The sequence below is a fragment of the Manis pentadactyla genome, chromosome 10 (assembly GCF_030020395.1).
Source record: "Manis pentadactyla isolate mManPen7 chromosome 10, mManPen7.hap1, whole genome shotgun sequence".
NCBI classification, from domain to species: domain Eukaryota; kingdom Metazoa; phylum Chordata; class Mammalia; order Pholidota; family Manidae; genus Manis; species Manis pentadactyla.
In genome coordinates this window covers 26,726,793-26,747,221 of record NC_080028.1, presented here as the reverse complement: position 1 = coordinate 26,747,221, position 20,429 = coordinate 26,726,793, and the positions used below count along the sequence as shown (strand labels likewise).

Below are 20,429 nucleotides of genomic sequence, written 5' to 3'. Positions count from 1 at the left end.
CCTCTCTCCCAGCCTCTGGCACTGACAGTTCTTGGTGTTCTTTGGCTTGTGGCAGCTTCGCTCCCATCTTTGCCTCCGCCGTCGCATGGCATTCTCTGTGTCTTACGAATCCCTCTCTGCATCTGTCCCTCTGTCTCTGTGTCACTTCTTATCAAGACCCCAATGATTGGATTTGGGCCCACTCTAATTCAGTATGACCTCCTTTGAACTAACAGCATATATAGAGATCCCATTTCCAAATAAGATTCTGAGTGGACATGAATTTGGGGGACACTATTCAACCCACTATTTCCACATGGATGAGGAAAAAACTTGCCCATATTCACCATTCATTTTGCCCACCTAACCCCTGAATGGCTTGACGTTGCAAATGCCTGCCTAATAATTTTAGGGCTGCCAATAAAGTATCTTTCCTTCTTAAATTGACCTAAAATTTCTAGCCTCACATGTTATCTTTGGATCAAACTTCTTTAGATGTGAAATTGCTCCCTGACTGGTTCACTTTAAGGCGTTATTCCTCGCAAAAACCTTAGTTTGAATTAATGTAATTAGTTTTAAATTTTGCATGTAAAGAAATGTAGCCATGTGAAGAACCTATTCAGCAACTGGATTCCATTGCTCAATGAGGATCCAACTGCTTATACATTGTAGACAGTTAGTATCCTGGTGAAGAACTCAATCATTCAAGTGGCCCAGAAAAAGAAATTACTCATCAGTTTGAATAGCCAGATACCTAGTGCCTAGCTACTCAAAGTATGGCCCATAGGCTCAAGCATCAGAGCCTGTGAGAAATGAAGGATCTTCCAGGGATACACTCAAATCTATAGAATCAGAACCTGCACTTTTTATCAGTCCCCAGGGATTGCTGTATGTGCATTAGAGCTCAAAAATGATACTCTAGTAAAATCGGACTGGAGGAAAATATGAAAGGACTTTAGTTGGGATATGCTTAGAGCACAGGCTTTCTTCTAGGGCCAGATGAGGTTGCGAAGAGGGAAAAAGGCCTCCTGGGGTATCTTGGGATAGAGCAAAGAAAGAGAGGAGAATGTGTAATAAAAAGTTCCACGGGCAGGACTCTAGACTGGGTGGTCTGTTTTGCATAGGTTGTTCTTTAATGTTCACCATAACCCAGCGAGTTAGGTGCTATTATTATCATGATCTCTGTTTTATAGATGGGGACACTGAGGCAGAGAGGCATGGGAACTGACTGTCTGACTCCAGAGCCCGGTTTCTTAACATCTATGCTCTTCTGCCTACCAGAGAGTGAGTGTAGAAGACAAACCCATTGGTAAACTGATTAACAGTTGAGTTGTAGTTCACAGCCTTGTTAGAACTTGTATTTCAGCCCACATTATTTTGAAGACATGAATAGTCCTGGCATTGGTCCATTTCCTTCATTATAATTAAGTCAGTCATCTGTGCATAGAACTTGCCTCAAGTCCCAGATCCCAGCGCATAAACAGAGCTCCTTAGATCTGGCATCTCTCCCACATTTTGTACATGTTATCTAGTACATGAACAGCAGGAACTAGCACTAGGCCTGGTGCCTTCCTTCTCACGGTCTGCTTTCATGACACATGTCTGGGGAAAGGTGACTAATGCTGTGTTTTTCCAATTTTGTCCTCTCCTGGATCACTAGAATGATTTATTCTTGCTCAGCAAACCAGTAATTTTGTGTTACACATAAGTGGTAAGATTTTTAGACAGGCGTGGGATCTAACTGCCTGATGTGATCCTCAAATGGCCCCAATATTTTGCACAATTGTTTTCAATTTAGTAAGATCCAAATTGCATTTGGGATAAAAGATTTATTTCTTAGCTTCTTTTATGCTTTAGGAAAAAAAATCACCATGGATGTTGTTGATTCATTTATACTTAGCTCCTAAAAATATTGCCCTCAAGATAGCTGTTTGTTTGCTGTGTCAAGGGCATTTTATTTGTTTTCCTTTTAGAGAAAATCCTCATTTAACCAATTTCCAGCTGACATAGAGTGCCCCAAAGATGTTTTCAAATTTCAAAACTCTGTTTCTCCCTAAACACTTTCAAAATATAAGGGAAGCTTTGGAGAGGGTTACGAAAGGACATGGAATGGGGAATCCCATGAGAAGGTAAGGAAATCATAAAAATATAGTGATATTTTTAAAAACTCATGATTTCTAGTAAAATATTCATAACATTCTGAGGATTAATTTTAAGTTGCATCGAATTACATTTAAAAATTTTATTGATTTTTTACTCCCACTATATTATGTACATATATACTTACAAACTTACAGACATTAATAACTGTGCATTAAAATGATACCTTACTACTTTATTTGATTCTGATTTGGGGGCTGATATAGGCCAGCTATTATTATCCTCATTCACAGAGGGGAAAGCTGAGGCCCAGAAAGGATATGTGACTTCCCTTTGATTATACAATAAATGAATGGCAAAATCAGAACTAGAAGGTAGCTGCCCTTAGTTCTCAAGAACTTTTTTTCCATGACACTCACATGTTCGTAGACAGGCTGGGCGGTGAAACTGGAGAAACCCTGGAATGTGTAAGATTTGCCAAGATAAAGTTATCAGAACAAAGATTCATTATTAATTAACTGACTCATTACCACAATAAACTATAAAACTTTCATAGGAATCTTGATGACTTCTAACAAATAAACTCACTGGATTCTGTAATCTCTCAAACATCACCTGAGTATATTTCACTAGATGGTAAGAACTGCGGATCAGTAATAGTCTGTGTCTAATGACAGCTAAGTTTGTAGAGGGCAGAACTTGAACGAAGGTGATTTTCCCTCCTCCCTAAATCCTAAAACCATATGACCACTTCTCTTCATCCTGTGTTCCCTTTCTAAACAGAGAACCTAGAACATTCTGCTAGGTAAGCAGAGATTCATCTGGTCACACGAATACCTTCATTGCAGATTTCCCCCCATTTGTGTAGATAAACATTTAGCATGAGATTTTCTGTTTATCTGACTCGGGGTTAGGCTGTTTGCTCTTTGCTGTAGCTGCGGTGTCAGAAGCTACAAGCTCCTTTCATGCCCTTGTCTGTGTCCTCCTGGTTGTCGGGTTTTCCTAGAGACTGCTTAATTAGACTCCTTAATTAGAGGCTGAGGCTCGCAGTTCTTTCAGCTGTAATCTTTCATTATTACACAGGAGCATTACTGATGTGTTGGAAACCCCAAAGTCTTATGTTTTGCCCCCAGTCTTTCACTGAGCCTAAACTGGGTATTTCCCTTCCCGAGGTTGGCTAAGCCCCTGGTAAAACCCCAGTGGGTGAAGCTCTGGTACAACAATCCCCCTTGAAGGCAAGTCTTCATAAGGAGGCTGGAGAGCTCTAGGAGTATTTCCAAATGCTTACTTTCCCCTCTCCTGCTGGAAGCAGAGAGGATCAGCTTACCACCAACCTCATGGTGGGAACCTGATGGGCTCCTGGAGGTCAAACTCACAGAGGTGTGGAGACCCCCTGAGACTGGGCCTCCTAGGGGTTTTTAATTTTTAAACTTGTCCACACAGAGCCTCCAGCCATGTGTCAATTATAGTTTAGGTTTTCCTACTCTGGTAGTGGCTTCTGCAAAGGCTCCTGCTCTGGTAAATTGTAATTCTCTGTATCCATCTGCCTGCCTCTACAGTTTGGGGGACAGTGATTTACCCTTTGACCTCAGTTCTCTGAAGGATCTAAAGAGAGTGGCTGGTTTTCAGTTTGTTTGGTTTTGTTCCTGTTTCAAGGAATGGGAGTGATGACTTCCAAACTCTTTAGTCATACTGCAAACCGGAAGTGCCCCCAATTTATGTATATGATGTTCCTGTTTCCCAGCTTCCTCTAAATCTATAATTTTCCTAGGTGGTAGTTGTGGTCCCAGATCTGAGGATCTATAAAATCTACAGGAATGAAGAGTCTGAATTCAACAAATTGGTGAACCCCAAGGCAGGGCCCTGACTTTGAAACTGCCTCTCTCTTCTTGAGGTGATCTGCTTTTACACAGTCTCACTGAGGACATCATTGCCCTTTCAAAGCCCACTGCTTAAAATGGGTGATACGAACACAGAATATTCCATTGTGAGCATGTCAACCACTTTTACAATTAGGCCAGTTGTTCAGGGCTGCCTCCTGGGAAGGCAACTGAGTTGCTCCATTTTGTAGATATTTGTGTACAGAATGCATTTGCTTTACATTCTCTAGTATGACGTTCACAGACCAGTGAATGCCAGTGAAAAGGAAGAAGAGAGTGACGCACAGAAGTTACAGAAAGAGGATGTTGGGTTTTAAGCAAAGCAGTAGAAAGGAAGCATCACTTCAGTCCCTAAGTGCAACCAACAGTCACCCCGGGCCGCTGTGTAAAGACAAGGTAAAGAAGGGGACAGAAAGCCAGAAAAAATCCTGTCTTATTTGGGGAACTAAAAGAAGGAAAATGAGAGGAGTACACCTACTTTTTTAAGGCAATCCTTCTGAAACTGTAACATGCTTACAAATCACATGGGGAATTTTGTTAAAATTCAGATTCTGACTTCATGGGTCTGGCCCAGGGCCTGAGATTCTGGATTTCTACCATGTTCCAGAAGATGGCAATGGCAGTAGTGTTTGGACCCCACTTTGAGAAACAAGGGTTTCTTGTACCTTCCAAGGGGCATTTCTCAGCTCCCCCTCTCTGCTCACTTCAGACACCACAGTAACCGCCACAACGGCCCACCTTGTTCCATGAATCCAACACATATACTCTTAGCTCAAGATGAGCCCTTTTCTTGGTAAAAGGCTGGCCTCTTCTCCATGTTTCTGAGTCTTCAGCTTCCTTCTAACCCCGCTCAAATCTCTGTCCTTCAAGAGGACTCTGTAATCAAGGGCTCCTTGAGCTCCTGTAGCCACATTGGTATCTTAGCCTTTTTGGATGCATATGCTGCTATTGACCTTCAAAATCTGTTTGTCTCCTAACTAAATTGTAAGCCTCTTTGGTACAGGGTGTATGTTTCATCACTCTTTAATCCTCCAGGCCCACAATAGAGTCCCACTCATTAGGAGATCACGCAGTGCAGTGAAAACAGCCCAGAGAGACGTGGGTTCCAATGAGTTCAGCAGCTCAACAGCACTGGGAGCCTAGACAAGGTGCTGCTCCGTAAGTCTGCATGGTGGCGCTGGTGGTAGTAGGTATAGAATGTTTATGCCTCACAGGATTGTTCAGACGATTGAAGAAAACAAAGTTAGCCAAGTGTCAAGCCATTTACCTGGCACAGAATCAGCATTCAATAAATTTAAGTCCTCTCCCCTCCAACCCCTTTCCCTCTTCTTAAAACTGACTGTGATGGCACCTCCTCTCCCTGACACTATCCCCTCGAAAAATGTCGTGTCACATTCAACAGTCTTGGGAGCCTTTCTTCCGTCTCAGTTGACGGGCCCATGGATACCCAGGAAGAGTCCCCTACTTCATTAAAAAGGCTCCTCAAACTCACAGCTCAAAACAGCAGCATGCATGATAGCATTTTCTTATCTGATCAGAAGTGAAAAACATATTTTAAGCCAATGTTATAAAATCATATGAAAAATCCTGTCTTTATCAATTCCCCACTTTTTCCACAGTAGCAATTTCACCCGCTTTTGGGAAGTTCCCATTATACCACTTCACTTTTAAGAAAAACCTACATTAGTAGTTATTTTCTCTAACTTAAATAAAGCCTAAGAGGATTTTTGCTTTTAGAAAAATAAAAGTGAAAAGAGCATCCAACACTGTTGTGCAGTAGCGTTATACAACCAGCACATGCCCCACACCCTCAGCAGTAAGAGTGGTCCCCCCCATGCGCCTTCCCAGGGAACCACGCTCAGCGTGCCAGCATCGAGGTGCCACAGCTTTGAACTGTTTCTGTGAGCCGCTCCACTTTATCTCACCCAATTTTGTGCCTTGTTTCACAAAATGTGTCCTAAAGTATCAGAAAAACCTAAGAGAGGTTATTTTTTGGGGGTCTGAGAATGCTCAAAACCTTTTCTGTATAAATTAATGGCAATTGCTTCTTTGCTTTCTTCCATGTCAGCTTCTGAAAGGCTGCATAGGAGCGCTCTACTTTTGGGTAGGGGGGGAAACCTGTGTTTGCATTTTCAATGAGAGTTCTTTGATCTATGTGGTGACTGTCAGTATATCCAGTGTGCTGTGGGGTTGGACTTTATGTCTGAGGGATGGTCAGGCTTATGTAAAGTGGTGAGAAACATAAATGCATGGGCACGTTGGGAAAAGCCACTTGCAAAAGCAAAATGCATGTGGTGGGGTAGAATCTCACCCATGAGGCATGGGGACATGGACGGGTACCGGAAACTCCATCTGGGGCAAGATGTGCCAGACCCATCAGGTTGGAAAGGAGACACTAGATCAATCTCTTGGCAGAACAGAGATGAGGTGCATATGGGATGATGGGACAAGACTCCACCTGGCAATCCAAATGACACAGATCTGAATGCCAGTGACTCCCTTGTTAGCTGTGTGAACTTGGGCAAGTTTCTCATATTCTTGAGCTTAATCTGTACAAACGGGAGCAGCATTGCCTACTTGATAAGCTTGTTTGAGAATTAAATGGTACCTTACATTGAAGGCGTGTAAAGTGATGAAGAGCCCATTAAATGTTTGTTCCCTTCTAATACTCCGGGAGGGATGGTACTTGGGGATATTGCTGAGGCAGACAATTAGGAGGCCCTTACTGTCTTATATCCTGCTGGCTTGATAAGTTTCAAAGTGAGATAATACCTGAGATTCGGAGGCTGGGGAGCAGGGCTGGGGGAGACTAACAGGCCCACTTTTTGATTCCCCAACAGCTGGTGTCATCACTGTCATCAGCTGCTTCCTCCTTTTTCTCCTCCTCCTCCTCCTCCTCCTCTTCCTTTTCTTCTTCAAGTATGCTTTAAAGGCAGGAGAGGTCGATCTTAACTGAAACAAATGCCTTATCCATAGTAAATAATTAATGATTGCTCACAAATTGCATTCTATCAAACCCTTGGTTCCTCTGCGTTATAATAGTTCTAGCTGGTCTTAATGAACAACCTCCCAGATGCTAGGCTTTCTGCAGAGTTTGAAGATCTCTTTTGGTATCATTTAAATTCAACTCTGAATCCTTGGCTCCTACAGAGCAAAGAATGTATCCTAGGTTGCTTTCACTTTGAAGCAAAAACATATGGGAATTGTAGAGAATAAGTATGGCCACCTGACTCCTTTCAATGGCAGAGTATGTGGTGGCTGCATGTAACCACTCAAGAGGGGCTTGGCAGGAGTCAGGGGAAAAAGAGTTTTCATGTTGTTTCCTTACATTAAATCTAGTGCAGAAACCAACCACGTAGGTGATTAGACATGTCAGTATAAAAATTGTTATTGATTTATCATCATAAAACAGTATATCCTTATTGTAATAAATCTCAACAATTTACTCCATTGCTATTTCCTTATTTATTTCTCCTGCTAATGTAAATTGTTCTTGGGCACACCCAGAGAGTTTTCTTTAGAGAAGAATTCAGGTCAAAGCTGCATTGCACCTACTAGAGCAAGCCGAGTGCTCCTAGGCTGTGGGTCCTGGAGTGGTTCTAGAGGAAAGCAGTGCTACCAGTGGGCACGATGCCCTGATTCAGGAGTAATCCACTTTATGGCAGCAGAGTTTCTGACTGCTGCCAAGGGATGAAGAAATGAGGAGCTCTGATGAGATGAAAACAAGTTTGAAGCAGGTGAAGATCCTCTAGCAAAGTCAAAAAGGTTTTCTTGGGTGTATCTCTCCCCAGGTCTTGGGGATTAGCCTCCAATGTGTTTCTGTGAAAGGAATATGTTAAGAAACAAAATATAGTGGAGAAAGGTTAGGATGAAAGGGGATTTCATTCAATGTTAAGCCCTATGGAAACATCACATATGCCAGTGAATCTGAAATAATCCAGTAGACTCTTGGATAAAAGAAAATATGCATAGATAGAGGTGGCTGGCAAAATGGGAGCATTAATCCTGCTGATAGAGATGGTGACTGATTAAATGGAAGCAGCCAGACATCCACTCATTTCTCTGGAAACTAGCAGCTGTTGGCTGACAGACACCTTTTTTACACACGCTCTTGCTCAAGTGATAAGAAGTGAAAAGTGCTCAAGGCAGGGCTATTTTGGGTTCCAGCAGACATGTGTTGCTATGAGATCTGAGATTAGTGGTTAGGTTGATGCCGGATGTTGCCCAGCAGCTGATCATGAAACCTCTGACAGTTAAGTTCGTTTCTCAGAAATCAGCTGTGCATGTGGGCTCTGGGAGGAGTTGATTGGATTGTTCTGTTTCTTGGGGTTTTCCCACCCTAGCCCAGGTGAAGTGAAGGGATTGGTGACCTTGACCATGCAAGTATTTTCTTAAAAGTCATTGTGTTAAAATGTTACGTGATCTCTCCTTGGGTTCCTTGAAGTGTCCCTAATTCAAGTGTTGCCCGTCACTTTATGCTGATCATTTTGAAATGACACCAAAGTGCGATTTTGGCTTTTTATCAACCACTGGGTTAAGAGATACTGTTTTGAAGCATGATATGTCAAAGTGAGGTGCATTAGTGTAAAGCGTTCACAAAAGGGAATGGGTTGTATGTGGCCTGAGACTTTACTGTGGCAGTTTAGCAGCTAAGTCTTCAGCCTCTGGGGGTGATGAATGGCAGGGCCTTTGCTCGTTGGTGAATGATAGTTTGCATTATATGGTTGGAGTGCCTATTTAACTGGCTATGCCACTACACAACCCTGGGCAAATTATTTAAATTTTCTATGTCTCAGTTTCCTCTTCTTTAACATGTGGTTAATCATACTTACCCCATCGTATGTTCCTGACACATAGTATGTGCTCAATAATATCAGCTTTAGTATAGCTATTATTGCTGCTGCTATTATTACATGTAGAAAAGGCCAGTGTATCAGCCTCAAACAAACCATTATCAAAGATTGACTTTGGTAAAGAAAACCAGAGAGCTTTGTGAATTAAATGCCAGGGTCAGGCTTTCATAGTGAAGAGGAGGACTGTGAAGCAGTGATCACAAATGAAATATTAAGAAAGAAGGTATCATTCCTAATATGAAGAGACAGTACTTAGAACAAGTATTTAAAAAATTATATGTTTCCATTTCCCAGGCTGGTGGTTGGTACACTGAGGCTTCTGGAGCTGGAATCCACTTATTTATCACATAGAGTCTTAGAATCATAGGTTTGCAAGGCACCTTGGAGATCGTCCAGTTCAACTACCACTAGATCCAACTCCTTCCTGCCATGGTATCGGCAGTATCCCCCTGCTTATGCCACCACATCTTTTGTCTCACTTCTTGTCCTTCCCCAAACCCACATGATGTGGCAGCAGACCCAGAAAAACTCCTGCCCACAAAGAAAAAAAATCCGAAGCAATTCGGGTTGAGGCAGTGGTAGGAGTCTCAATGCCAAAAGAAGGATATGCTGTTTTTTTTTAAACTCTTCAAATATAGGAGGAAAAAAATCCTAAACACTAGCTTAGTAAATATCCCTGGTGTTAGTAGATTTTCTGGTGTACTCTGGGCCAAAAGAAATTTACACTAACATAGGAGTCTTAGTCACTCTCCCTGTATGTCAAATAAATTTTGTTGACCACTGTGAGGTAGCAGCCGGGCCCCAAGGGTGCTGCGACTCTTCCTGTAAGACTGAAAATGCAGGATCAAATAGAGCCCACTAAAAATCTGTAGATGTAAATATATGAATCTTCTCTTGAAACCAAAAAATTCCTACAGCGATGAAAGAGGCTTGGCTCTGTAATTACATATATATAAAAATTTTTAAATGTTAGCAGGAAATAAGATCAATATGTATCGAGTGGGTGAAGTGGTGGCTAAAAAGATAATGTGATCTTAGGCTACATAAGTAACTGTACAGCAACTAAAAATAGGGAAGTTATGGTTTTGTTGCTGTCTGCCCCGGTCAGAGCATACTAGAATATTGTACTCTGGTAAGAGCACCACACTCTTCAAAGGGCTATAGATACATTGGAGCACAATCTGAGAAGAGTGAAGAAGACAGAGAGGGGGTGCTAAATGAGGTCATGTGAGGAATAGTTGGAGATTCTGGAAAATACTCAGAATAGAGTCAGACATATCTTCAACTATTCCAAAGATGAGGATGTTTCTCTGTGAGGACAAGGATGGAACAAGAACCAATATTCATTCATTTACCCTTATTGAGAATTTATTCTAAGTCAGGCAATTTATGCATTAACTTATGAGGAACCAGATTCTGAGACATGAGCAACTGCCCAAAGTTGATGGAGCAGGGATACAAATTCAAGCAGACTGACTCTAGAGCCCACATACTCAAGTAATGTGCTATCTTGCCAATGCAGCAAACATTTTCAGTTTAACAAAAGAATAGCTCTCTACCTGTCCAAGATATTTAAAGAGGATATGTTATCTAACTCAAAAAGTGGTCAGTCCCCTGGTCCCTGGAAGAATTGTAGGCAGGCCATATAAACTCTTGTAGGCCAAGGCAGGGGGTGTGTGTCGTACACTTTGAGTGCCTGTGCCAGTCTCCCTTGTAGTTCAGTGTGGGCCAGTGGCTGCGTTTTGGCTGATTAAATGTGAGTGAAAATGTTGTATGTCACATCAGAGCTGCGCTTTAAACCCACTGTGTGTGATCCTCACCCTCTTGTACTGTCTGTTTGCTGAAAGGGGAAGACCTTGGTTATCTAAAGGATAACAGAGCCACAGGGCAGTAAGAACTTGGGTTCTTGAATGTCAAAAGACCCCTCCTGCTAATCTGTATTGGAATAAGACATGAGTAAGAAATAAACTTCATTGCGATGAAACCGGTGAAATTTTGAAGTTGTTAAAGTAGTTGCCTTGCTCTAAAGCAGAGTACACTGTGGGAGAATTTAAGTACTTGTTGAGTGGTTGAAATGCTTCTCTTTTAAGATCTACTCAACCTTGACATTCTTTGATTTCTGAATAAAAACACAAAATGTATTTTGAAAATATCTCAGTAAGGAAGCACATAATCTAATGATTAATATATTCCTGGGGAAAAACAAACAAACAAAAACTAGAGCTCTGAAATAACAGATTCTTCACTTACAGGTATCTCAGCAGCTAGACTCAAGACCAGCAGATTGAAAAGTATAAAAATATGAACAAGAATAAACAATAGGTTTCAATATTCTTAAGTTACTCCAAGCAGCAGTGAGTCTGGAAATTCCTGTCTCATTGACTCGTAACCAATCACACATCAACATCACCATGCCAGGCAATTTGTTAGGTACTAGAAATGAAGTTACATAAAATAGCCTGCTCTGTATTTGAAGATTTCATAATATAGGTCAGAGGTCTTAAAAGTTTTGAGAATATATCTGGGAGCTTGTTAAAAATGAGGATTCCTGGGCCCACCTATGAAGGCATTCATTCTGAATGTGGAGAGGCCTGCAAACCAGTATAATGCCTGTCACATAGTACATACTCAGTAAGTGGCTTTGCTAAATGAATGGCTGAATTTAATGAGCATGCCCAGTGATTCGAATGCAGACAGTCTACAGAACACATTGTCAGGAAAAATTGACCATCTGAGAAAAAAACTGAATTAGGAACTGATTAAATAAGATGCTTTGGCTCTATAGTTCAAAATGTTCTGGATACAAAAAAGCAATACCACTTCTTTATGAAGCTGACACTCATTTCCTTTTAAAGAAGCTGAATTTTGTCTTAAAGCAAGTAAGAAAAAGTCTGGAACCAGAAGGGAAATAGAGACATATCCAGGAATTTTAAGCAGAATGAGGTCATAGGAAGCTGTTGTTTTCCTGCATCTTTTTTTTTTTTTTGAGCAGGAAAATTCCATCCAAGAAGAAGACCGGTTGATCTTGCACCTGTGCTCCTGTGTCTAGCACTTATCTGGGTCAAGTCAGTGGGCAGCCCCCAGGCCCTGGAAATAGACAACCCACCCTGTTGCTGGACACACAGCACGTACACCATTCCTATCGCTAGATGTTCCTGTCCAGCATCATGTAAGCACAGATTCCATGTCATTTAGGCAGCATACCAGACTGACAAAATTGCACAGGACTGGCTAACCAAAATTTCCTCCCTTTCATACATCCGTCCCCCACCCCAGATCCGTGAGGTTCCTCCCTTGGTGTTTGTGTAAGTGTAGCTAATACTTTTTTTTTTTTCAGAAACATTTATGAAAACAGCCTTTGGATTCAGACAGTTCAACTCATACTTACTGGTAGTTTCCTAGGTGTGTACCTTGGGACCAATTACAAAAACATCTCTGTGCCTCAGTTTTCTCATCTGAAATTTGAAGATAACAGCAACACCTACCTCAGGAAGGTCTTGGAGGCATTAAAGGAGATAATGCATGTTCAGCACAGTGCCTGGAACACAGGAAGTGTGGGAGAAAAGGTGAACTGTGGCCAGCTGTCATCTGTTAGGAATTCCAGCCCCTTCCCTGTCCAGCCTACCACTCTAGGACAATCCTGACCTTGAGCTCCATCTGCTATATGCTACACTAAAGCTGTCTTGGGGACAATTCTGTACCATTGATGCTTTTCACCAAGCATTCTCACATGTGAGCACACACAGGCTATCTGTGGACTTCAGCCTGAGTCATTGTGGACCTGGGCTATCGGCCTATGTAAGAGTTCTGGTTCTTTTTCATAGAAGAAAGTGTTAACGTTAGTTACTTTGATGACAGACACACATAGAGAATAAAACTTTTCAGGTGAATTCATAGACTAATTCTTAACCTTTAAGTCACATCTCTTGATCTCTGAGTCTCACACTGTAAATTTTAATTATCTTTGTGCCATGATGTCCATGTCAGTCTTTTCCCTTGTAATGTGGTGAAACTGAGGTATGAATGACGTCATTCAAAAAGCACCTGCAATTTTTATGTTTTTGCCAAGACATTTAAAGATTTTTCTCATTACTTTAAAAAACCCATTGAAATACTGTTACATATATTTTTCAGATAAAGAAATTAATATTCAAATGCATTATGTATCTTGTCCAAGATCTCACAGCCAGAAAGTAAAAATATGGGATTTGAATTAAAGCTCTCCTACACCACAGTTTATGCTATTTTTCATTACACTAAGAAACAAATGCATGAGCAAACCTGCTTTCATATATTTCAGATGTTTATCGAATACCTTTTTTCTGCTAAGATCTTGTACTTAGTAAGATCTCCTGAAGTCTGTTGATTTCTTGTCATCTGGCCTTTATCACTGTCTGTGGGCCTTTACTCTCCTTAAAAAATAAAGTTTTATTGTTCTTAAAAGGAATTATTTGACCATAAATAGAAAAATCCTACAGACCATGTTCAACCACTTGGCTAATGACAGTATGTAACCACTAACAATTATGTAAAAAGTCTTTATGCCAAGCATAAACAGTGATCAAATTAAGTAGGAAAGGAATTTTTATAAATTGAAGTTATTTCTACATAGTCACATTTCAAATGGCTACTTAGCAGAGCTGAAATTATATCAACTAACAGGTAGCTTCTTAGGTAGTATTTGGGATCTATTTGCTGATTGACGGCTATTACCACCCAGCTTGTCAACACTGGTTGAGATATAACCACCTTCACTTTTCTTATATGACCTGCGAATACATTTTCAGACTAAATTCAGTGTATTAATTATATTTTTATTCTTTAATAATTCATTAATAATATTCTTTAACACTTTGCCTTCCACAAATGAATAAGTTGATTGTGATTTCCAACTCTTTTTTTCTCTCCTAGCCCATCAAAAGAGATACAGATTAAAATTTGCATGGCTGGGCAAGAATAATAAAAGAAATACATTTGACTGGGAAATAGAAAAAAAATTCAGTGTGATTCAAATACCATTTAGTTATTGAACCCTGTTATGCACTCTGTTGAAAATTAAGAAGTAATAAATGTTTTCTTTCTGGGTCTTAAACGTTTAGGATCTAGTTGAGGGAACTGGACTTATACATAAAATGCAATCGGATGATACTCTGAGTTAGAATATCCATGAGTCAAAGTCTTTGCTACAGATACTTGGTAATATGAAAAGTCAGGAAAAGGAGAAATACTATGGGCTGGAGTGGGTTGGGAACATGATACAGGGAAATTGACATGAGATGAGAGAAAGGGTGAGATTCAGGGAGATGAACCAAAACAAAAAGAGAGAGAGAATGAGAGAAAAAGGAAAAGATGAGGAGAATAGGCAGGTAGGAGGAACAAGGAAGGAGAGAGGCATTTGTTTGGACGTTGCTCTAGGGAGGGCAATATAACAAGAGATGCCAATTCCTAACAGGCCATGTTGAACAAAAAGGGCTTTTAGCCTCACTGATATGTCCAGAAATTCAAGTTTGGAAGTTCAGGCTTATGTGACAGTAAATATATATTTGAAAAAAAAAACCGACCAAACATTTACTTCAGTTTTTTTGAAGAGGAATCTATTCTACACTATGAAATATTTGTCAAAACCCTGGATTCAAAATACTTGCTCTACTTCTCCAAGCCACATAAAGGAATACTTTTTTTTTTTTTTGGCCAAAACTCCCTGACCTTAATGTTAACCAGTTTCTCTACTGCATCTACGCGTAAGCTCTCTTTAGCACCATGTGTTTCTCATCTTTAAATAAACCTCTTGGAAGATATTCTTACTAAGATATTCATGCAATCCAGTGTCTACTTCTTCATAAACTTTATCAGGAATGGCATTTCTGGGAGGAGACTGTGAATCTAAAAGCTCTCTTTCTCTCTCAAACCGCCCAGCTCCTGCTGGCTCCTGACTGTAGGCACTCTAACTATATAAAATGTGTGAAGACATGAACAGAATACTCTGTTTAATGGTCACGAAAATTTTCCAGCTACTTGTGCTAGGACAGAGAGGTTTAACTTGATTCCTAGACACATTCAAAATTTTTATGAGTCCTATTAAGATACATTTCCTCTCCTATTCAGAAACTGTTCTACACCATGAACTAACTTGGGAAAGTAGTGTATCTGCTCTGGCTAAAAATGAGAGCAGGGTCCTACCTCATTCTGGGAACCCACAAGGAGAATAATAATATCATTGATGGTAAAAACAGACTGTTGATTATTAGATGTGTATTTCATTTTGAGGGCATAAAAACCATCTGGGAACTTATTAAAAATGAGGTTTCTGAGGCCCACCTCCAGAAACACTCACTAAGAAGGTGGGGGCCACCCATCTTATTACACTGACGGACAGTGACTTCAGTGGGGTATGGCAGGGGGTCTTGATAATATGGGTGAATGTAGTAACCATAATGTTTTTCATGTGAAACCTTCATACGAGTGTATATCAATGATACCTGGATAAAAATTAATTGATTAAATAAATAAATAAACAGTATGATGTTGCCAGGATGAAAACCAAAAAAAAAAAAGAGCATTGGGGCCACATAATATGTACCCTTATGTACCACCTAGACCTTAAGAGGTAAATGTGAGAGGGTTATAGCTATACCCACCTCATATGATTGTTGGGTGATTTAAATGAGATTTTACATACAAAGAAACCAGTAAACTTAACATTCTTAGTGCAGAAACAACCTTCAGTTACTAAGATTCTTACTATTCAAATCTTTAAATAGAAGAATGCTCAACTAAGAAATACCAACAATAGTAGACTATTTTCACAGATCAAAATCTTTTGACTGGCCCCCACCCCGCCTAATAGTTTATGCAATATTCTACCCTAATGTCCTTGTATTAATTGTCCACATTGGGATGCCCCCCCCCCATTCACTAGTAACTGTATTTCCAAACACTGGATGCATTTTTAACAGGTTTGTCCTGCTTTTTGTCAACTTTTGTTTTAACTATGGTTAAGCTTAAACCGAAACAGTGCATTTTCTCTCCACTGTTAATCAAGTCAGTGGAAAGCTGACCTTATGAACAAAATCTTAGTTCATGAATGTTCTTGTTTTTTTTGTTAAGGACATTCTAATTTGACTATCTTGTAGCCAAGAATTAGCATGGGATTTCACTTTATTACAAACATCTTCAAGTAACAGAAAGTATTAGATTTCACCTAGATGACTTTTTTTAAGTGAATTACTTAGTTCTAGTTTCAAAAATTTTTGAAAACATTCTCCAGTTACAGAGTTTATACATTATTTTGTGATATTGCCACAGATCTTACCAAAAGATAGTATTATAACCATGGCTTAATATCTTCCCATAAACTATAGTTTAAACAAAGACCTATCTGTACAAAGGCAAGCACATATTTTATAAGTGTGCACATCTTGGAATATCCCAGGCCACCTCCATGAGAAAGTCAGTAACTGCTTATCTCTCAGGACCAACAACTTGCCCGTTGCTGAAATCACCATACTTCACACTTATCTCCACGTGGACATAGGTGGCCACTGCTGAATTCTAGTGAAGATGACACCTCTGAAATCTCTCAGCTTCGCAAGCCCTATCCGAGCCCTCAGAGACTCTTCTCACAGAGTGCCAAACAGCAGCTTAGGAGGTGATGTTCCTAGAATGAATCTGTTTCTAAAATTAAAGGGAAAACGGTGCTGCAGAGTGGGGAAGGAAGAGGCAACATTCTCTAGGAAGGAAAAGCTGATGCTACCAAAAAACAAAAGACAGTGTAACCTCTACAAAGATGGCTCAGAAGCCCAAGAAAATGCAGGAAGGACCAGTCATCCTGGTGTGCCCAGGACGGAGTGGGTTCCAGGGAACAATCAGTGTTAAGACCAGGCAAGTCCCAGGTGGACTCGATGCGTGGGTCTCCCTGTGTGAGCCTCCCGTCCAGACAGCTGGTGAAAGCTTTCCCCGGCTTCCTGACAAGCTGCCCCTCTGCTCACTGGAACATCCCTCCTCAGGTTGGGCAAAAGCTAAACTGCAATTAGAATGAAGACGGCCCTGATGTTTCTTCAGTTTCCTTCTTTGGTGTCTGTTACTTCTTTTCAGTAGCACTGTTTGTTGAGTGACTCTATGTTCTTTTCCTTCCCTAGAACTGCTCAAGGTGACCTTTCTTTGAACTCTTTCCCAAACCACTTCTGTCATGTCAAAGTGAAACCATATTGTGTCACAATTGTTCATGGCCTTGTTTCTTGCCAAGCAAAGCCAGGGTCAGCTGCTCTTTCTAAGGTGTGGCTCCGTAAGAAGCACCCTGTCCTAGATAGGAAAATACTACATGGGAAAAAAGTACTTATATGGTAATCCTCAAAAAGGAAAACATTTCCATAGTGTGACTGAGGTGGGATGAGGGGAGAACATTTAGTAAGGTAAGCCTTTACCTGCCTGCAGAACTATCATCTACTTCTTACCTGTGCACCTTACAGGGTATGGCACCACCGGCGGTGCACAGGACATAGCTCCTCAGGTACACATGCCAAGCTTCACAATGGTTAGATTCATAAAAAGACATTACATCAAACCTTTGTGCAAGTCTTCAACTTTCTTCCATGCCAAATATGTGTCCATTATAAGTGGATCTCAAAAACATAATTGCCAAGAAAGTCTATGTCCATGAATATTTCAATGTCTCTCATGAAATGTGTTCCCATCATTGCCTATGCTATTGTATGTACAGTATCCTGCACAAACTAGGTGCTCAATAATTATTGATTGTCCAGTGAAGGATCATTATCTAATGCACTGTGATCATTCAAGCAAGGTTGCCCACAGGAATCAGCATGATCCCATAGGCATCTTTTTCTTTTTAATTTGAGAAAGGAAAAGAGAGTGGCTTGTCTTGGGTTCCTTGTAAGGGAGGATATGAAAAGAAACATGATAGCATTAATGTGGGGCCGCAGGACAGGAAAGAATGAAAGAAAAAAGAAAGAAAACATAAGATCAGAGGCAAGTCAAACCTATGAAAAACTGAGAATTCTTTTATACTAAAATGCACATTCATTTGAAAAAAAGATTCAAAACAGCATGCTTCTCTGTTCTTGGCAGCAAAAAATTCACTGCCATGGCCAAACTGCTATAGGCGATGAACAGTAACATCAAAACTAAAGTACCTGAAATTTAAAACAAAAGCCAATTTACATTCATTTGAGAGATGCAAACAGATGGGCCAGATAATAATTTCAAAAGCTAGTTTACAAAGAGAAAAACAAATCTGGAACCCAAAGTCAGATGAGTTAGAAATAAAAAGCAAAGCAACAAAAAGAAATAAACAAGTATTGAAGTTGATACCACCTCCCTCAGCCTATGTAGTTCCGGAACCTCCTTTTCTCCCCAGCTTCTTGTCACATCCCAGGCAGGGGCAGGCTGAATGCTTTGGGGATTGCCCCTTCCCCAGATGGCACCAAGTTCATAAATCACAAACTCCAAGAGAATGTAGGAATCTTACTGAAGGCCAACTATCTCCAGCATGGATTTTAAAATAAAATCAAAGATTTTGCTTGAGAAGATCTTCCTCTCTATTCGTTGGAACCTTGTGAAATTTCAGTTTTTATAGCTAAAAAATGAATGTATATAGGCAATTTCAAATGAGTGAACCTAATACCTTCTTATGTTGATTTATGGAAATATTAAGATCTTAAACACATGCAGTTGAGTATAAAATTAGATATATTCATAAGTCCGTACTTAAACCAACGATAGTTTCCTTTCAGGTCACTAAGTCTTTCGACGCAAGGGGTGAGCTCAAGTTCAGGAACTCAAAAGGTCCAAGTCTGGGCTGTCTCCCCCGCTCAGCACTGCTGCTGGTCAGTCACTGCGCTCTGATTGTTACCCGGAACCTCTGTCGTGGCTTCCCTGTCTCTTGTTGGGATGGTTTTCACTCTTGGAGCTTTATTGGCTTTATTCATGTACTTTATATACTGGTTCTAGTTTCCAAATTGATATTATTGTTATTCCTACTGCTGCTTTCCCACACTTCACATCTTTCTCCTCCTCCCTCACCTGTACTTTCCGCTGCCTGAGCGGGTGTCCCGGGCTCCTCCTCGGCGCGTTGCTTTTGCCTGCTCTCGTGTACGCACAGACGCCTCTTTGTTTTCCCCTTGCAATCTTCTAGTTTGGGAGGCAAACTTTTTAGCAAGGCCACTGAAAAGAGAAGTCTCCCATAAGGGAAACGATGTCACTCTCTCTCATTTCCTACCAGACCCAAAGAACTCATTGCCTCGGCACTTTTAGCTGAAGTTCAAGGTCCAGCTGCCACGGGTGATCAAACTGAGCTTCTAAGTGTGGATTAAAACCTTTGGGTGGCTTAAAATCAAACCGACAGACCATATACAAGTCTTCACTGTTATACATCAAGGGGTCGGTAATCAGTTAGTCTATATGTTACATATTCATATTGACTCTAGTTCAAAGTTCAGGGTTTTGATTAAACAAACGTGGAGATGGGGGATGGGCATGAGGCGGTGTATTGCTGGTGGGGATGGGGCATCACTTTGGGCAAAACTGGGCCATTGGTGGGTGTCAAGGACCCAGAGTACTTTTTGGCAAAGAACTCTCAAGATCCCTCAGAAGTTGTAAAAAATGTATCCAATATCCTTTATCTTTATGACAGATGCCATTTGATGGATTAAACTGGGGCAAGTGGGATTTTAACTTTTGAATACTGACCTTCCGTTCTTCTGCACACTGAGGCTTCAAGTTCAAGGCCATCAGGAGCTCTGGTCCAGGCAATACAGAGCCACGCTGTCTTGTAAAAATCTGAAAACACAAATAATCCAGTCTGTTATTATTATTGCCATGTGTCACAATCTTAAACAATACCAACAGTAAAATATTCCTGCTTGAACAACATCTCTTTTGCATGGTCTACATTTTAAATAAAGGTTGTGGCTACCATTGAATTATGTAATATATGGATAAGCTAGAAATAAGCACATGTTTATTACCTATCCTGTGGTTAAACATTGGATCCGACATGAACATTATTTTGGAAAATGTCCAGCTATACAGACAATTCCCAACTCAGTCCCCAACTCACGCAGACAAATGCTTCGGCTAGTTCATGACCTTAGGCCATGTGGTACTGTGGTACCACATATTCCTGCTTTCAAATCACAGAGTCAAAATCAACGAGAATAACACTGTAATTATAAAGATGAAGAAGTGGAATTGCTTCAGTGCTATCATTCTTTAAGGCAACTTGGGATTTTTATTTCTGTTTAAAATTTCAAACAGGGAAACAGTATGAATTGTAAGTTGTAATATTTTTGGTTTTTAAGTGCACACTTTTTTAATACAAGAAATATTTTCTAGGCTTAAAGAGTATCTTTAAGAATGCAATTTCTCTTCTTTTTACAATTGGTGTGTGCTTTAAAACTAAAGAACAAATCAAGAAAAGAATAATCGTTGCTGATTATTATAGGATTATTCCTGAAAACAAATGTGTGCAATAGAGGAGCAAGGTGTTGGCAATGCTCCAGTTTGAGTGTGAAACATACCAGTAAGCCACTGCTTCCTAGGGATGCTTAAGATGGAGCTGGGGGCTCACTTTCATTTCCACCTTTCCAGGAGGCTCCGT

The 20,429-nt window shown here is 40.5% G+C and overlaps 1 long non-coding RNA gene across 1 annotated transcript; it reads right to left on the bottom strand.

Moving 5' to 3' along the window:
- Nucleotides 1-7,413: 7,413 nt before the first annotated feature.
- LOC118915582 (uncharacterized) lies at nucleotides 7,414-18,978 on the bottom strand. Its single transcript, XR_005026129.2, has 3 exons — nucleotides 18,854-18,978; nucleotides 12,298-12,350; nucleotides 7,414-7,778 (listed from the first exon to the last, which is right to left on the bottom strand). It is a non-coding gene; the product is annotated as an uncharacterized LOC118915582 (long non-coding RNA).
- Between the last annotated feature and the right edge of the window lie 1,451 nt (nucleotides 18,979-20,429).